The sequence below is a fragment of the Sciurus carolinensis genome, chromosome 17 (assembly GCF_902686445.1).
Source record: "Sciurus carolinensis chromosome 17, mSciCar1.2, whole genome shotgun sequence".
NCBI lineage: Eukaryota > Metazoa > Chordata > Mammalia > Rodentia > Sciuridae > Sciurus > Sciurus carolinensis.
In genome coordinates this window covers 41,160,491-41,176,944 of record NC_062229.1, presented here as the reverse complement: position 1 = coordinate 41,176,944, position 16,454 = coordinate 41,160,491, and the positions used below count along the sequence as shown (strand labels likewise).

Genomic DNA, 16,454 nt, shown 5'->3' with positions numbered 1-16,454 from the left:
ATCCTGCAAATGGAGCTATGCAAGGTGAGGACAGAGGCGAGTGCATCGGAGGGAGCTAATATTCCTACCTCCGTTCAACTCCCGCAGCAAACACTCAAGCCCCACCCTCTCTCTCCTTTCGGGACCCCTCAACTAGCAGAGAGAGCGCTGCCAGCGAGGTAATAGCATAACTCTGTCACGTTCATTCCCTGCTGCTTTTCTAGTCCCTAGCAGCCTCGCCCCTCCTCCCTCATCCCCAACCTGGGTCTGGAGGCGATTCCCCTTCTAGTGACTGAGCCGACTGCATTTGGGCGAGTGGCTTTTTACTTCCCTCGCGTCTTTGTCTCCTCCTCCTGCAAGGCTCCGAGCCCGGCGCAGGGTCTGCAGCGGCCGCAGCAGCAGCGACAGCCAAGTCGTGCCCCAAACGGCCGCCCGGGGCCGCACCCTCGCTTGGTGGCGGCGCCTAAAGACGCCAGCCGCGCCACGCACTGCCTGCGTCCCGCGCCCCAGTCACCGCGCATCCACTCCGCCGCCGCGGTCGCTGGAGAGCTGAGCCTGGCCGGCCGGCCGGGTCAGGGGTGGGCAGTCCAGCTTGCAGCCAGTTGGAGGTGGCTGCCGCTGCAGTTCTGGCAGCTCGAACACCCCTAGGCAAACGCACCAAACGCCTCCTCCCTGCGCCACGAGGATGGAGCAGCCATCCCAAGCCCGGACTGGCGCAAGGTAAGGTGCAGCCGCCTGTTGCTTTTCGCAGAGCGCGGGATTGTCTCTCTGCACGGGTGCTTAGGCCGTCCCTCCCGGAACAAGTAGAGGAGAACTATCACCCCAGTCCTGAGCCATGTCTGTCCAAATCCCCTGGACTCTTTGACACAGACCCTTGGAGAAAACCCGCCTGGCCATGAAAGCCGACCCTCCTTACTCGTGTGCAGCCGACTACCTTGCACATAGTCTGCAAACTTTTGTGACCCCCGTACTGCTGTGCGGGGCTCACCGGGCGCAGAGCAAGTAGCACGTTTAGTTCTCGCACGCGCCCTTCCCCCAGCTCCCCTTGCCATAAGCATGTGCCCATTTCTCTCTGTATGCTCTTGCTAGTCGACTTTTCAGTCCCTGCAGCTCCCGCTCCAGAGCAAGGGTTTGGGACCCAGCAGTGCTCATTTTGCCCAGTGAAGCTGGATAAGCAGCAGAAGGAGAAATAGGTGGGACGTGGGGGAAGGCTGTAACCACCACTGGAATCTCTATCCATAGTGGGGGTCAGTCCTCCCTTTCTCACGCCACCCCCAACTCGGTAATAAAATCCTTGGAGTGGCTTTCGGTTGTGCGCCGTGGGAACAGCTAGTGCAGATCTGGGTGGGTGAAGTAAGTGATTCTGGGAGGAAAAAATTGCTGGTGGGGGTGCAGGAGGAAGCTGGGGATGGTGGGGGGAGTAGGATCTACCCAAGGGTGAGGGGGATGAAATGGCTCTGATAATGCAGGCGAGGGGCTATCCCTGAGTGGTCATTGGAGGAGGGGAAAAAGAGATTTAAGTCCGGAGGGTGCTGCTGGCCCTGGTGTGTAAATACAGATGGGGGAGGGGTTGGATACCTGGGAGTGGGGGGGATGCGCAGAGGTGGAATGGAACCTGGAATTCCAGGACCCTGGGGGGATTTGGGGAGGCGGACTGCTGGGTTCCTGGGGTGGAGCGATCTCCCTCCCCAGGAACAAATAAACCTCCCCGCTGTAATCTGAATGCGTTGGCATCTTGGGCGGTGACTGAATGGTCAGATCATGAACCAGGGATGCCTTTCCTGGCTCTAAGAGGACCATAGTCCCCTCCCTTCTCCAGCACCCGCTTGCTTTTACACCCCTTCATCTCCGCAGCCGGGTTGGTAGACCCACGCCCACCTTCCCTGCCAGCACATGGGCGTCCACAATATCTCCACAGTTCCAGGGTGAGAAGGGGACTCCTGGCCCTTAGTTGGAGCTGCGTGTACCGGGTAGGGGGTGGGAGTCCCCAACGCCTAGTAAGTAGGCAGGGGTCTGAACCGGTTGGAGGACAGCGCAGGGGCGGAGGCTGCAGTGGGAGCCACCTTCTCCCCCCCGCTGCTTCACAAATCGCACCTGGGCGGAGCAAGGGAGTCGGGGAGCCCTGTGCTGCGCCTGGGAAGATCCGGAGCGCAGAGCTGGAGGGCGTGTGGGGAAACGCAGAGCGAGGGGTGTGCTCATCGGATGAGGGGAGACCCAATTGCCAGACTCCGGGCCGGGCAGAGGTGGGTCTACGCAAATTGCAGCCCCCAGGTAGATCCCTCTGGTTGTTCTAGATGCTTTGGCGGATGCAGAAAGGCAAGACTCTTTCCTTCTTTGCACTTCAACAATCTGGTGTGCAAGACTATTTACGGGAGGGGATCTAGTTTGTTGCAAAGGGGCAGCATTTTCTTGTTAGCCCCCCAAGTCCCTCTTTTCCGGGTGGGGAACACACTGGGATGCAAAGACTGGGAAGCACCTCACTTAACCCTTCTCTCCCTAAAGAGGTGCACGCCCCTCTCCAAGCGGTGCTTTTGACTGACAGCTGGGTCCCTGGTTTCTACTGATTCTATAAGGGAAGCATTTGGAGGCTGTGTAGGTCTGCAACCGCGTGCAACTTTCAGGTCCTCCCTATCCAGACCTCTCACGTGCAGTCCTTTAGGAGCACAGCCTTTTCTACCTTGCCCTATAGACGTGGCTTTTTTTTCCCTTTTAGCAGCTAAGAGAAAGCAGAATTTGGTCATCCCTTTTCTGGGCCCTTCGGTTAGATCCTTCCAGAGGAGACTTCGACTCATCAGGGCTCCAGGGAGGAATCCCGGTGTCGGTGTGGGTCATTGGCGTTCCAGGGCACACCTGGAGCAACTAGCTCCCTGCCTTTCTGTGGCAAGCTCCACCAGAGCCGCAAGGAGCGGGAACAGGGATTCCCTCCATGCAGGCTTCTGGTGTAGTTCCTGGGCACAAAGACCACACCCTCACAGGTCAAGCCTGGCTGGTGATAACGCTGGCTTCTTCTGATTTACCTGGATACCTGAGGTAGGATCCCAGACTTAAACCGCTCATTCCACATAACTTTGTTTCTGCCACCCTAAGGCCTGTTTCTTTCTGGTCGCTTATAACCTGGATTTGTGTTCTTGCTCCTTTCCTTTGCAGAAAAACATATTAGAATGTATCTTTTGGTTACTCAAGGGAAGGCTCCAAATCCACACTGAGCTTTGAGGTGCTTTTTTTTTTCCAGGGTGTCAAGCTATTCTGGGGAGACTAATAATAATAAGAATCAGCACTACTTTGAATTTATTGAGTTTGTACTATGTGCCAAGCACTATCCTAGATATGTTATGTTCTTGCGTTAGTTTTAACTGGTACAGCAACTATGAAAGTTAAAGTTATTTTTTCACCATTGTATAGGCAGGAAAACCTGGCCATAGAGAAATTATATTATTTATTCACTGTCATCTAGTCAGCAAATGGTGGGTCTGGTTCCTCTGGTGGGAAGAGAACCCTGGTTGTGTCCCATGCTCCCAGTCCTATTTGGTACTCAAGACTCTGACCACAAGAAAGCATAATGCTCCTTCCCTTTTTTTCCAAACCTCAGAATATACTACAAGTGCCATTCCTTACCTGTGAGCCCCTGTGGTTAGAGTTACAGATAGACCTTGCCTATCACCCGCCTCAGAGTCTCTTAGGGTACATGTTGATAGGATGAACACTGAATTTGGTAATTGGTTACTGGTGTTGAGATTCTCTTTTGAACCTTAAGCAGACATTCCTTTTTAAATGAAAGGAGAAATAGAGAAAAGGATTTAAATGTGAACAGAGATTTGTTTTGTGGTCAAAAACCAGAGGCAGTTTTAGGTAGCAACTGTATTCTGCAAATGAGTGCCTTTCTGGAGATTGAATCACAGAATGTTAGAGCTAAAGGGGATCTCAGACATCATCCCTCCCAATCCAGGCTCAAGGAGGAGCTTCTGTGCTGAGCTGCAGGCCACTCAGTGCATCAGTAGCATTACTAATGCTAGACACTGTCTTTTGACTCTTAGACAAACTATGTTTATGTGTAAATAGATTATGCTCACTCCTCCTGTTTTGCAGCTTTTAAAAATTAATTAGGAAAGAAGTCTTGTCTATGTTTTTAAAGACTGTTTTGCTCATTTTTCACAAATGTTTTTTAGTCAGTGTAATGGGAAAAAGTCAGTACCATGTAATGGAGAAGCCACCACAAATGTGCCTCTTTTGCAAACAATTGCATCAAAATATTGATGAGCCTTCAAATCAACAAAAAGCAACTAACTATGCAACCCTTTAATGATTTTAAATAACGCTAAATGGATTCCCAACCATTTTGGCAAAGTCCTTCTCTCAGGACTGAGCAGCTCTGTCCTGCCTCATTACCAGGTATTTATGAAAATAAGAGAGAATATAGTATATCAGAGGGACAAATCCTTTTGATGCAATGAAATGAATTGGTGTGACTTCTCCTGGATTCCTGACACTTGCGTTAAACTTTTATGCTGATATAATTCTGAAGTAAAACAATATATTCCTAACAGATATACCCAAGACTCAGAAGAGAGATATTTCTTTGTCACTTCCTCCCTTATGGAGCCCTTGCGCAGAGGGAACTTTTTCCAGCTATTTAGGAATTCTGTAGACCTCTAAGCCTTCTTGTGAGATGGAATTCTGGTTTCTAGGAACACCCTATGTCTTTTCTCTGAAGCCACAGTCCTGTCCGCTGCCCTTCCCTTGGAGACAAACCAAGAAAAAGTCAGTTGGAGGGAACAGGACAGGGAGGGGGAAAAGTCTGTTTTTCAGAATTGCATCTGGGCAGCAAGGATTATAGACAGACTGTGGAAACCTGGTGGCTTTTGTGTCACCTGTAATAGGATTTCCAACCCTGATGCTGTGACGCACCAGGACAGCAGCCCTTGGCAGCGACTGGTGTGGAGTAAGAGGTGAGAATGAGGTAACAGTATCCTCAGAGGAGGCGAGGTTTGGCTCATGAGGAGCCCTGGTATGATGGAAATGCCCGTGATGAGTGAGCATGTGCCAGGGGTTTCTCTTCCTCCCCTTCCTTCCTACCTCTGCCTCAACCTGCCATCTGTGCCAGGTTGACTGATGGAATTCCAGAGCCCCCAATTTCTCAAGGGAAGCCCTCACTTTCCAGTCATGAGAAATGAATCTTGTTCTTAGGTAAGTAGGAAAACATTTCACACCTCCTGTGGTCTTCAGAGAGAACCACTAAAAATCAGATTACCCCAAAGGTGAACCTGAAGGTGGGGACACTGGTTTGATTGGATTATAACAGTTTTTTTTTTTTTTTTTTAATGAAATCTTTAAATCTATGGTGACAAAAACCTAAGAATGGTCTCTGTTTGAAGTCCCAAAGAAAGAAGAATTCATTTGAATATGGGCAAGTGCTGGTTTCCAATTGCTAAATCTTCCATGGGAGGTGGGGGAGCTAGCAGTAGCCTTGTCTGACCTCATCTGATTCTTGTGGTCCACAACTCCTCTTCCTCTCATGTGTGTTATGGTGTCAAATGACCTACATAACACTTCTGTTGGCACAATTCTTGGATTATGTGTTTATTTTCAATCATGTAAATAAGTTTGTTGACATTTAGAACATCAATTACTATTAAGCAGCATCCTCTGAGATAAAGGATATAAAAAATGAAAAAAAAAATTCATCCTGAACATATTGAATAAATAGGTTTATGTAATACATAGTGTATGAATTTTCATTTTGAGTTTGATATTTAAAAGAAAATATAATCAAGATCCAGAGCATCTGACCTAGACTATTTTTAATAACAAGAGAAAACAAGTTATAAGATTCTTTGGAGTTTGAAGAAAAGATTGGAAATAATTTTTTAAAAGGCCAAAGTAAAGCCTGAGAAGCTTTACCCTCATGGATTTTATGTTAAATAAATATGTATCTTAATTCACATTTAGATTTGAATAATCCATAAGACTAAGAAATTTAGTGTAGTATTTATTTCCTCTGTAGATTGTATCTTTGGTGAACATTGACAAATGGCTTGAAACCAAGTTAGAAGTTCTTCTATCTGGGATACTAGTAAATATATATTTTAAAAAATATTAGTGAATCAGTAAATCTCAGCAGCATATGAAATGGCCTTTCCATATGATAATAAAATTTGGAATCTTCTCATGAGCAGATAGTCTTCCTCCAAAGTGGTAAGTTAATAGTAAAAACCATATAATTCTTTAAAAATAAATGAATAAATACTGAAAAAAGAACCACCCCCAATAAAGCAGATTTTGTTCTTTAAGAGGATAAATGAATAGATTAGGAAAGGTTATGAAATTTATGATTTCATTTGATCCTAAGCTCTCTGATCTACATTTTATGTTAATACTTGTCCAGTGCAAATGTCACTACAGTTTAAGACGTTTTTTTCAAAAATGTTTGGTGGCTTTTATTAAAAGTGGAATGGAGACAAATATCATAAAAGGTATGTCAAGCCATCTCAACCATGGAATAATATTTAACAAAGTAACATGCTTCCAAATATAGGTTCATTTGCTTTTTTTTTTTAAGCTTTCCTTTCCCTCTTCCTTTTTCCCATTCCTTCCTTCCTTCTTCCTTCCTTCCCTATTCTCCTTTCCTTCCTTCCTCATATTTTTTAGGTCATTGATAGACCTTAAGTATTTCAGTATTCAGTGCCTTATTGGGAGAGATTGCTTTTTCAGAATAAATGTGCCCCCTGGCTAAGCAGAGCTGAAGGCACAGCACACCTACATATTTGTCCAAAGCTAAAGCAGGGAAGTCACAGTGTCTCTCATTGGCTCTGCCCCTAGTCCTCTAACCTCACTCTAATTTGGAGGAACAGTCATGGTCCAGGCTTGCTTACAATGGCTCCTCTGTTAGCAGTGACTAAGCAGTGTGCTTTCTGTATGCTACACTGGGAGTTAGTGCACTGAGGAAAGTCCTGGTCCAGACTGCTAATCTTCCCTAGACATCTGGTCATCAGGGATTATCTTCCGCCCTTTCCATGAATTATATTTATGCTTGGGCTTACAAAGCTTTTATCTTTCGGATATGGGGTAACCAGCCTGTGTTTCCAATTGTGTCTCAGAAATATCTCCTATAAATAAGGTAGATATTAAGACTGAATGGAAAGTTATGAGCGCCCAAAGCCTCTGCCACAGAACTGGTGAAGGATGGCCCACTAGGTGAAGAGAGCCAAGAGAGACAGCAGAAAAGGAATAGAGAAGGAGGGGGTGGGAAGAGAGAAAGGGGAGTCAGAGGCTTGGCCACAGGGTAGAAAACACTCAAAGGAAGAGCATCCAATAATTAACACAGGAAAACCAAGAGATACAGATATATAGTATATCTTATCCCAAGGATAAAAAGGTAAAAACATAAAAATAAGAGAAGACAAAGAAAGAGAGAGATGGGAGTAATAAGGCCTGAAAAGAAGAGGTGTGCATATAAAAAGAAGGGTGTAAATACTCCTAATTGTCTAGATCAACTCAGAACAGGCTAATTGCTCAACCAGAGCACATGGTCCTTCTCACATTAATATAGCTTCTCAATCATCAGGCCAATGACTTTTACTCTCATCTATGTCATGGTGCCCTTTGATGAAGCCTAGGAACCCCAGAAAGATGTGTTTAAATGCTTAAAATATAACAAACTAAATTTAGTAAGATATGTATTTGTCTAGTTATGAAAGAAAACTTTGTCACTAACGGACATGCCCCTCACATAATGCACGTTTAACAAGCTCTAATGGGGTGCTAATGGTCCCATCTTTTCAAAGCAGATTTGAACATCAATACTTCTTTGAGATACTTGTAGCAACTATATTGTGATATGAAAATCCCTGATTTATATTGGTGACAAAATCACGGGTTCTGCTACTTCTTTGGAGGCTCATGGCTGCTTCCTCTTGAATGTTAGTGAACAAAGTTGTAACTTGTTTTCATTCAAGTTCATGGATGGATCAGTTGGATTCTACTGGGAGATGTCACAGACATGAATGACCAGAAGCACTCTCTAGATTAGGGTGATTGTAATTTACCATTTACCATGGGGACACGTTGGAAAACCGAAAGGGATCTTAGTTATTTCTTCAAGATGGTAGGTATAAATTGGGGTGGGTTTGGGCAAGTTTTAATATAGGGCCCTGTTAGCTGATTTAACTCTCAGAGAGCTTTCTTCCTAAACCAGATTTCACTTCTTTGACCCAAGGAATGTAGCTGCCCTATTTGTAGGGTTAGAGGGCATTGAGAAATAGAAAAGTGGGAAGACAGTCCCTTGTCAGGCTTAGTGCTAGGAATGTCTTAGAACCGAAAATAGACTTCTAAGAGGAGCAATAGCCTGCCTCCATGAACATTGGCTTGCATTTGGTTCCCAATGACCCTTTTGGCTAGGTTCCCTGTAGCCATGGCCAGTATCACCTGAAGGGAGGGAGAATTATCAGCCTACATTGCACTTAAGCCAAAAGTTTTAAATTCCCTTCAGGCATATTTTTCTTTCAGCTGAGCTGCCACTATGGTTTCTGAAGGTTCACTTCCTTTCTCTGCCCACTTCCTAACTATCGGAAATGGCCTCTGCAAGCAGGTGGATGGAGACCCTTGGGAAAAGGCCAGGATCTAAAGAATTCTTAATCTGAGTGATGGAGAAGGACTGTGATCGTGGAGCGTTTCCTTAACAGATGGCTCATGTTGTCCAGTGTTGGAGGAAGATGACAGAAGGTCCCTGCTCCTGGAGATTAACATGATTTTGTCTGTAGTGATGGTGCAATGAAACCTGCATAGTAAAAGAAAAAAACTCCTAAGAAATAGATTGACCCAAAAGGAGAAGGTAACATCTCAGAAATTATCCTGTGTATGCTGCCTCTTGGGGAACTAGGTAATGCAGTGCTAGTTTCAGCTTTGGCTCTAACCAGCTCCGTGGCATCTGGCTGGTTAAATCAACTGTCCTTTGTGCTACTTTCCCAGTGAGACATTGACTAGGGACTGAATGCTTCCAAAACCCCTCTCCAGCTCTGTGGTCTATAACATTAAGGGTGTGTCTGGCACTGTTTTATTATGCTGCACATGGCAGTTTCCCTGTTGTTGCTGGTTCAGGCTCACACCTTTGCTTTAGGCACTTAGTCCTTCCATGCCACACATCCAACAGTGACAGAGGGACACTGTACAATCCTGAGGGTCGGTGATACCTGGAGCACTTCTAGGACCCTAGGATAACAGTGGAGAGCTGCAAAGAATAGCTGACCAGAAGGGTCAGGTTTGGAAAGAGATGAAACAATTGAGAACTTTCCTTGTAGCAATAGTCATGCAGGCAAGATGTAGGAAGATGAAGGAAGGATTCCTGAAATTTTGACTGTGTTATCTTGTGTCCAACTCATGAGAGCCACACGATCATATCATTCTCTGCTGAAATTCTTTGAATTAGTACTAGTTGTATGCAGGAGGAGTACATCTGTAGAATGGTCTCATAAGGCCTTCATTGCCTGATGGCTCCCCTTCTCTTTGTCTGTCCTTTTCCTTGACATGCCTTTAAGTTCTGGTGTGTTAGAATGGCCCATACTGAGTGGTCCACAGTTCTTCTCTGCAGCTGTGTTGGTGACTTGAAATCAGCCATGGTAGGACCGTTTACACCATAGACACTGCAAGGCAGGATTTCCCCTGTGAAATTCAGTTGCAAAATATATTTGCACACATGCCTGCCTTTGCCTTCCTGGAAGATCTCTTTCAATCTCTCCCTCCACTTGCATCCTGTTCTTGATAGTTCATCCCTTCTTCCCTCCTTGTCTCTTTCTCTACTGTTTCTCTTTTCTCCTGCTTGTTTAGTGACCCACCCATCCATCCAGAGGTAGCCAGACTAATAATTCCTTTTCAGCTATTTAATAGCTGAAAGTGACTGGGAATATTCCTTAACCTTTAATATCCTTCAGTTTTCTCTGTGTGAAATTTGCATAATCATAGGTGGTTGGTGAGACATAAATTAACATGTATAAGGTGCTTTTAGCAGTGTCTGGCACATGATAAATACTACTTAAGTTATTGTCATTAGTATTGATCAAAACACTATTGATCACATACAGTGTGTGCAGCATGGAAAAATGCATGTATGAAAAGAGTTTAATAAAAGAAGTATAAGAATATATTCAAAAGTCCAGAGCAAAGCCTGATTAACTTCCAGGGCTAAACAAAATTGGCTTCATGGAGCCGAGGGCATTTGAACTGAATCCAGAGATCTGATTGCAGGTACCCACCAAACTGACATGATGGGGGCACCTCAGGAGAAGGGACATCACATGAGCACAGACACCACAGAGGGACCGGGATGAATGGCCAGTTAGGGTTTGTGTATCTGAGCCTGAAATCCCAAAAAAAGAAGGGATTTTTTTTTCTTTTTTTTTTTTTTTTTTTATCAGCTTTGGGTTATGGCAAGATCCTCCAGGAAGTGAGTTATAAACTTTTAGTTCTGCCTTTCTGTTGCCTGCACCAGAAAACTGAGCTTTGGTTTTATAAAAAAAAAAAAAAAGAAATCCAGATTTTTATGTGAAAGCGCCCGATGTTTAATGATAGGACTAATTCAATCAAAAGCAAAACAAAACAGAACACATCTGCAGGCGATATTCAGCCTCCCACGGAAGACTGGAGTTCTGGGTTCCCCAGAGCTTGTTTAAAACTGCTAAGCTATGCAATTCAAGTTTCTGATTTTGAAAATGGTTCTTCCATTAACCGTGTGACACAGGTGAAAGTCCCTTAAGCTCTCTGAGCCTCAATTTTCTGACAGGTGTCTATCATATTTCTTGTCCTCTGTGTCTTGCTGTGAGAAGACTTTCAGACACTGGAAATCAGAGCTTTTGCAGACAAGGGTTAGAATTATCCATAGACCCTGTCGTGCCGTGGGAGAGTTGTACACATCATACAGCCCCGAATGTAGTTTAAGTTACCCAGAGACTCCTGAATGTCCTCACATGCCACACTCATTAACAATAGATGGGGGAAGAGAAATGTAGGTGTATTCCCCCTTCATTCTGTTAAGAAATCACAAGGAACTTGGCATTCCATTTTGGAAGTCTGTATGTCAGAGATCCAGCTAAGTGTTGTTGATTGATTCTTCATGGGTTCAGGTGACAGGTAAAGGTGCACTCCACATTTCTGTGGTGTGCGCTGATTGATTCCTTGAAATGGAGGGAGGGATCTCTGTAAAGGAAGCCGCTACACTAAATGTTAGGGTTATGTCAAAATCTGCTGTTGCATTTGTGTTATTTCCCTCCTTTTGATCCCTTTCCATTCCAGCCCGGTTTTGATCATGCAGGCTTTTGAGGAAATGATCAAACCCTAGAACAGTCAAATTATTTCTGGTTGAGGGGATATGGGTGGTGGATGTTGGCTTTGACACTGATGAGGGATGGGTATGCCCAGCCTGGTTCATCTGGCCTGCTTAAAAGCACTCCGAAGCCGCAGCTTTGTGAAAACTTTGTGCTTATTATAATCCCATGAACCATGGCGTTGTCTGATTGGTGTTGTCTTTATTTGTTTTGTTGTACTGCCTGATTGAACTTGATCATAAGAAGTTTCAAAGATGCCGGCAGGCCTTGAAACAGGATGCCTGATTTACGAGGGAGCATTGGCTACAGAGTTTGGTTTTGCTGCAGGGATTTGACCCTACTGCTTCAGGAGCCGATGGAGCCTCAGAGTCTCTTCCAATCTCTTTCAAGTGCTGGGTGCTCAGGACTGAGGTGTCTGATGTCACCATAGCTCCTTTCCCTTGCTGTGTCTGGGGCCCTGTCCCCCTGACCACTGCAGGAGCCGAATCCTCAAGAGCCAAGTTGCTGCTCCTTGGAGGTGGTCTATCCAATTAACATTATAGATGAAACAGCACATTTTATATTAAGGAAGTATCAAAGACCTAATCTCCAGTGTGATGGTATTTGGAGACGGGACCTTTGGGAGGTAACTAGGTTTAAATGGGGTCACGGAGGTGGGCCCTCATTATGGGATTGTGCTCTTAAAGGAGAGACATCCGAGAACTTTCTTCCTTCCTCTATCTCACACACCAAAGAAAAGCCACATGAGGACACGGCAAGAAGGCATTGCCTGTCATCCAAGGAGAGCCCATACCAGACACTGGCTCTGCTGGCATCTTCTCCAGAACTATGAGAAATACATTTCCATTATTTAAGGCACCTAGCCTGGGGTGCTTTGTTGTGGCAGCCCTAGCTGGCAAAGAAGTTCCTACAGTTTAACCTGGGCACCAAGCTGCCTTGTGAAACCTCTCTTTGGATGGAGATGTGCCTTTTATTCTGTATCTGGTATACACCACCAGCCTGGTGTGTAGTAGTCACTCAGCAACTACCTGTTGAATGGACAAATGAACTCTAATGGATGCAGTGAAAAATATCCAATTTGGATAGTGTAAGGACTTTCATGCAATCATGAAGTTATAGGGTGAGATGAAGGAAAAAGGAAAGTTAATTTTAGTGTATATATGTATCTATACATTTTATATATATTTATGTGTATAAGTGTATACACACACACACACACACACACACACACATATATACCTCAAGATGTTAACAGCCTCTACTTTCCTTACTGGCTCGCCCCATGGAGACATAATGATAGTAAAATAAATATAGTCAGCATGCTTTCCTATTTACCCAGCATGCAAGCCAGTGACTGTTTCTAAGCATTTGCAATTCCATCAAGTCTTCTAGAACTATTCTCAATAAAGAGATGCTGAGTTGGGACACTGACCTGCCAAATCCTAATTAACTTGAGTTTAGTAAAAGAAAAATCCTTCCTTCATAAATAAATTCTAGAATGTTGATGTTGTCAGGGACTTCTGAGTCTTTTTAATTTGGAATCTCCAATGGGCAGACTACAATAGAAAGACGGGATTTTACCGACAAAAATGGTAGCTTTTAGAATTCTTTCTTGCCCTAAGAAATGCCTCAGACACTACAAGGTGTTTCCTTCGTGGCTTTTGCTGCTTGAGAATGGAGAAGCAGTTTCCTCAAGATGCTGTTGATCTTTTTTCATATCTGGATGCAAATGAGTTCAGAACGTGGGGGTGTGGGGTTTGAAGCATCTGAAGTGCTTAGGTAACAGTTGGCAGCCAGTTGTGTGATGAAGACTATGTATTGACAATATTAAATTGTGAGTTGAATCTCATTTTGGGTGGTTAAGAAAGAGAGAAAGAAAAAAAAAAAAAAGGAACACAATTTCTTAAAAACAATAACACGGCTTTTATGCCAGGGGTGTTTCTAACTGTTGGGCAACAGTGCTGAGAAATATGGGCCTCTAGTATGTGACACTTTCTTCTCTTCAACCTAGACTTACTGAGTTCACCCCACAGAACTTCCTTTTAAACTGGAGGGTGCTGTTGTTTCTAAACATACATTCATACCTCATGTACATGTATGACTGCATGATCAATGTGATTCTGCAATATGTATAAACAGGAAAACGAGAGATTACCCTCTATGTATGATCTATCAAAATGTATGAATGCATTTTACTGTCACGTACAACTAATTAGAACAAATAAAATTTAAAAATTAAAAAAATTAAACATACATTCATTTTGTATTCAAGTAATTGTGGAGAATAGTTTCGGTAGGTAAGATGAATTCATTTTCATACTAAGGGTGGAAGAAGAGTCAGCTGGTTTCTAGAAATGTTCGTGGTAATTTATGGAGCTACCAGAAAATTGCTCTTTGCTTCCCAACCTCCAATACCATAAAGTGACCATGAACTTCTAGGACTTCCTCAGATGAAATTGTATGCCCTTTCTTCTTTTAAAGAGTCATGTTCCTCTCTCTACTTTTTCTTTGTGATGATAGCAATAGCAAAGTCTTCTCTCCGCTGGATTGTGAGTGGACTGGGCAGTTTGAGCATGACTGTGGCCAGGGTTGGGCCCCTTGTGTTGGTTCCACATATAGCAGAAATAACACATGAATACTCAAGATTCTGGATTGGTCATGAAATAGGTAAAGCAGGGATTTTTAGTCATTTTTCCTACTATGGATCCCTTTGACAGTCTGATGAAAGCTCAGGATAATACTTTTAAGTGTAAAAGATAAATACATAGGATTACAAGAAAAAAACAACACAAACAGATTCTTACAGAACCTACGTTACGTATGACCTTTATCATTGCCTAATATGCCTTCAAAAATTACCTTAAGTAACACACCTCCATAATGGTAGTTTGCTTAACCCTCAGATTGTGCTTGAAATTGCCTGGGCTAGACTTGTAGCCCAGATGCACAACATAGTTCACAAGACAATGGTGACTTATGAAGAATTAAAAATTCTCATTTGATGGTCTGGGGTTGTGGCTCAGTGGCAGAGCACTAGGTTCAATCCTCAGCACCACATAAAAGTAAATAAATAAAATTTAAAAAATTCTCATTTGAACTGTCCATTTTGCAAACTATAACAATTAATTTAAGTGATTTATTTTTATGTATTGATGAAGAACAAGCAAGGATAGACAAGAAAGACCATAAGGCATTGCAGATATTTGGGTATCTGGGTCACTAAGGTAGAAGATGCATCTTTTACACCTTGTGGCTGAATGACTACCAGGTGAAGTGTTGACCAATTATTGCCTCTATGTAGTATGAGGCCTATGATCAGAGGGAATTGTCTTGATTTTAAAATTATGATATTTCAGAATTTCTGGAAGAACTGTGTTTCCACAGAAAAAAGGAAATTGTGAATTTTATTGGTGATGCCACAGAACTGATAATGGTAATGCAATCTTTTTTTCCTGTCTTTAAAATTGGAGGCAATGTCAAACTCCAGTGGGAAACCAATGAAAAAAAACTCAGGAAAGATCCGACATAGTTGTAGATTGCCCCCCTTCTAATCATGGCCTCACTGGGGAACTAAGGATTCCAAAGTAAAAATGTCCATCTCAAAAAATGAATCAGCACCCGATGACGTGGAGAAAAATAGTTCTTAGATAGATGAGACCTGTAGAGGGATTCTAATAGAATGTCATTTTCTGTTTTTAATTTTATTTTTAACAAGCATGTCAGAATTTAACCTAAAGATTCTGCTTAGCTTCATAATTGGTCCCTTGGAGAGAGTTGCTATTGCTTTTAATCAAGATAGTGTTTGGGTCATCTATGAGAATAAGTGGTAAAAGATTTTGAATAACTTCATCAAAAAGATTTAATTTTCCAGTTTTTGTGGTGCCGGGGATTGAGCCCATGCTAGGCAAGTGCTATACCACTGAGTAGAGCTATACCCCAGCTTGATCTTTACTCTTAAACTGCTTTGGAGCTGGAGCTAGGGCTTGGAATATGCCAAAGTCATTTAAAGTAAGACTATTGAATATAGAGTGTGGTCAAGGTATGTGGACACCAGATTGAGATCTGAAAGTCCTAAGGCTTCTTTTCAGAAGGGATTCATCAACTACCCTAAAGGCTGCTCCATAGCAGGCAGAGGCAGGGTACTATGAGATCCAGAAAGGGCTGCATTTCCAAAATTATAATATCCCCTGGCATCAGCTCATCATCCTCTGAGGACATTCATTTAAAGTAATGCTCTAAGATGGTTTCCAAATACTTTGACACCATTTAATAGTCAGGTTCTATACAATTTTGAGTAGTAACAGCACTGTTCATAGAAATATAGTGCTAGCCACTTATGTAATTAAAACATTTTCCAGTAACTACATTAAGCTACTGAAAAGAAAAAAGGTAAAATCAATTTCAATAATATCTGTACCCACACATATTCAAAATTATAGCAGCATATAATCCAATTAAAATTTATTGAGTGTACTCACACTAAGTCTTTGAGATCTGGTATGTGTTTTATACCTAGGGCATATTGCACTTTTGGACACTGAATTTTCATCAGAAATACTTGACCTATATTTAGATTTCATAAAAGTTGGAAAAAACCAATTATATATCCAAGTTGTTCCCAACATATTGGAATGTTTTCCAATAATGGAATTGAGTATTAGTTTTTAAATCTAAATTTAAATTACTCACATCTGACTAAAAAAGAATATTTAGTTCCTCATACACTCTAGCCACTTTGCAAGAGCTCAGAAACCATATATGACTAGTGAGTAGTACAGGTATAAACTTCACAGGGAAATCATCAGGGAAGGAGGGCGTCCATGGCGGGCATTTACATTCTCTGGGACAATTAGAGACATGCTTGCCCTTCCAGTTTTGGTGGTTCTTCCTATGAATCACTTCTTTTAGTCTTCATATTAATTCAGAATTTTTCCAAAACCTCACTATCTCTTTAGAATCCTCCCCAGAAGGGCCTTTCCTTATGAGTGCTCATTACGTACATCTGGAGGCACCATAGGATCTCTGCTTCATAGACAGAAGGTTTGAGGATGAGTTTAGATGACTCAAGGAAGACAGGAAGTTAATGCTCCTATCCCAGTTCTCATGACTAAGCACTTCAGCCGCAGTAGTGAATTTTCCTGCTGAGTCCCATTGGAGGTTCAC

General features: G+C 43.1%; 1 protein-coding gene across 3 annotated transcripts in view; it reads left to right on the top strand.

The window, feature by feature from the left end:
• Window positions 1–255: 255 nt before the first annotated feature.
• Lrrc3b (leucine rich repeat containing 3B) overlaps window positions 256–16,454 on the top strand; it is an 89,990-nt gene continuing 73,791 nt past the window's right edge. The window contains exon 1 of one of the 3 annotated variants that reach the window (XM_047531910.1): window positions 256–699. The gene's annotated coding sequence lies outside the window, so the exon portion shown is untranslated. Of the gene's footprint in view, window positions 700–2,134; window positions 2,251–16,454 lie in introns of those variants that run through there. The other 2 variants (XM_047531911.1, XM_047531913.1) reach the window with 2 other exon arrangements.